Genomic DNA, 3,440 nt, shown 5'->3' with positions numbered 1-3,440 from the left:
AAAAATGCTCAACCCCCTTTATTGTAAGGGAGATGCAGATCAAAACCGCAATGAGATACCACCCAAACCCAGGCAGAATGTCTAAGATTAAAAAAAAAAAAAAAAAAAGATAACTGTTGGTGGGGGTGTGGTGAAAGGAGAACTCTTTTACACTGCTGGTGGGAATGTAAATTGGTCCAGCCACTGTGGAGAACAATTTGGAGATTCCTCAAAAATCTACAAATAAGACTACCATAAGATCCAGCAATCCCACTCCTCGGAGTTAAATCTGAGCAATCAGAGGAATGCAGAAGGGGGTGACCTGCAGTCTGGACACAGTACCACTTTTCTCCCTTTGCACAATTGATTCAATGAAATCTGATCCTACAGGTATTCAGATATTTGGCTACTGAGCAGGTAAACCTGTCTAGAAAATCAGCTCTTTCTCAGCAATCACTGGCGGCCACAGAGTTGGGCAGCTATGGCCAAAATTAAGGCTCAGGATTTGCGGGGCAAGAAGGAGGAGCTGTTGAAACACTTTGAAGACCTGAAAGTGGAGCTGTCCCAGCCGCGCGTTGCCAAAGTGACAGGCAGAGCTGTATCCAAGTTGTCCAAGATCTGTGTTGTCCACAAATCCATTGCCCGTGTTCTCACCGTCATTAACCAGACTCAGAAAGAAAACCTAAGGGAATTCTACAAGGGCAAGAAGTACAAGTCCCTGGACCTGCAGCCCAAAAAGACCTGTGTCTTATGCTGGTGGTTCAACAGGATGAGGAAGGAGAGCCTGAAGACTAAGAAGCAGCAGTGGAAGGAGTGGCTGTACCTGCTGTGCAAGTTCATAGTAGAGGTCTGAACACAGGCCTCAACAAAATCCAGAACTGGCTTGCTAAATAAATATTCTTAATAAACCAAAAAATGTGGCCAAAGTTTGATTGCCTGTACCCCAGCATGCTGCCTGAATGGTTTTGAATGTATTCAGCAACTATTCTAAGTTCCAGACTTTATTTTCCACCTATATATTTGATATATTTGTAGTATCTATTTCATGATTATTGTGAGAGTGAAATGAAATAACAATTTAAAAAATAAAACTGGACTACAGTGCTTAATGCATATACATCTAATATAATTATCACAGTATCTGATAACTATTACTAACTTTAACATCATTTTTTAAAAAGTTTATATCTTCCACACAAAGAAAGAGAGAGAGAGAGAGAGAGAGAGGCATGCCTAACTGGGTCCTCACGAGATAATCCACTCCCCATCTCAGCTGGTTCAGCTCATGGGTGTGCATACCTGGCATACTCAGTGGCCCTTACCCCTATGAGTCCAGTCATGCTACCAGTGCACCACCACCTGGTCCCGACATCATTATTTCTGTCAGGGTACTATAACTTTTAGATCATCTCTGTTTTTATCCTTCAGATCTGGCTAGATGAGTCACCCAATTCCCCAGACCTTGGTTTCCCCATCTAAGAAATGGCAAGATGAGTAGGTCAGTCTGTCCTACTCATAGGACAGGACCCTATCTATGCTGTATCACTTGATCTGTCCGACTCATAGGAAAGGACCCTATCTATGCTGTATCACTTGATCTGTTTTTACGGATTGCACTTCTGACAGTCACCACCTAGGTATATGCCTTTCTCATGGAATTCCAAACTGGTGGATATTATGTAGGGAATAGAAATGGGAATTTTAAAAAAATCCAAGAAAATAATTATACAAAGATCATCATGATAAAGCTTGTAAAATCCCTGGCTGTTTTCAAAGTCTGTTTTTACATTTATGCCTTTTCCCAGGAGACTACCCAAAATGCAATTTAGAGAAACACTGAATTGGATTCAGAAAGTTGAGTGTTTTATGAATTTTTGTCTCTAAGTGACATATGCCTTTCTGCAAAATCAGAAAATGGATTTGTTCAGTGCATGGAGTGGAGTATTACTGATGTAATTGGGGAAGGCTGGCAAAATGCGTTCGGTTTTAGCTGATGACACTGAATAAATCTCCTGTCAGGGATAAATTGAGTATTCATGGAAGCTTCAATGTACCTATAAACACAGACCAGCATAGAAATCTGAGAGTTTGATCAGATTTTCACATATGAATTCAAAGCATTATGAAAATGGACTTAAATATAGAGGAAAATGCAGCTGTTGAAATGAAACTCAACAAAACTGTGATTCATTTTATAAGACAGTGGCTTCTCTCTAGAGATAGAAGAGGAACCTGCTGAAACAGTGCACGTACATAAGCTGCTGTGCCATGCTGCCATGCAAACGTTTGCTTCTGTGCCTCGTTTCCTTTGGATCTCGGATTAAACCTAGTTTGAGGAATTTGCAACTAAAGTGGAAGGTGCTGCTGCCTGGGATATGGAAGAAGCTTTCAAATCTGTAAATCTATTTGGTTGCATATATCACTCTTCAGCAGCTGACTGGATGGAGTAGCTAGCTGGTCTTTCACATCAAGCAATGACTACAATGTTTTCATCCCCACAAAATGACCTAAGTCATAGAGACTTAGGAGACTAAACAGAGGAACTTAATGATTAAGGTGATTTCTGTCTGTCTTGCCAAAATGATATATATCCTAATGCATTTGATTTGACTATATTTATAGAGGATGATATAGTGGTCAAAATTTCATCTTCACAGGCTCCTAGCAAAGAAGACTAACGATGAGCTGCAACTTGTTATTAACAAATAGTCATCACAGTGAAATCTATTTTAATGCTCTAGAAAAGACCCTCATACTAATCTCTAGCTTGCAATGCAAGCAGCAATAATTCTTCACAGGGTTTAAATATCCATGCCAACCATTTCTTTTTTATTTTTTAGCAATTTGAAAAAATATCACTATAATGAATAATAAAAGAGCAAGTCAATATGGTTTTTCAATGCCCAAATATGACAATTTATATTCATTACAGCACAGAAAATAAACTTTGAGCCCACGGCATGGTGGTTAAGATGCTTGGACCCCAAATGGTCAACCATGCAGTTTGTGTCCTAGACTCAGCTGCTTGAGAAACATGCTTGATACGTGGGCATCCATGTCCAAAATCCTCAAAGGATAAATGGAGAAGAAATTGGGATGTGACCATTCTCCATGTGTGGTGCTTTCTTACTTTTCTCTTTTCAGTCTCTTTCTCTCCCTCTCTGTTTTTCTATGGTAAGTGCACATGCTTTCTGGCAAGTTTAAAATAAAGAGAGAGAGAAAAAAGCTTTGGAGTTTACGTCTGATTTCCTTAGGAAGGGACTATTGCCTCTATGGAACACATTTTGACAGATACATTAGCATTTTAGTTTACGGAGAAGAAGAGAGGCTTTTTGTCTCTAATTCCTAGTATTTGAATTGGAAATAATGGAGACTATGTAGAACAAATACCTAGATATCCAGTCTTATCATTTACTAAGTTTACAACTTTGGGCTCATCAATTTGCCTCATTTAACTTTGG

General features: G+C 39.4%; 1 pseudogene; it reads left to right on the top strand.

Annotated features, from left to right (window-relative positions):
• Positions 1 to 460: 460 nt before the first annotated feature.
• LOC102468721 (60S ribosomal protein L35 pseudogene) lies at positions 461 to 832 on the top strand (annotated as a pseudogene).
• Positions 833 to 3,440: the final 2,608 nt, after the last annotated feature.

Source organism: Tupaia chinensis, unplaced genomic scaffold (assembly GCF_000334495.1).
Source record: "Tupaia chinensis unplaced genomic scaffold, TupChi_1.0 Scaffold144255_1, whole genome shotgun sequence".
Lineage (NCBI taxonomy): Eukaryota > Metazoa > Chordata > Mammalia > Scandentia > Tupaiidae > Tupaia > Tupaia belangeri.
This window is presented reverse-complemented; position numbering and strand designations above follow the sequence as displayed.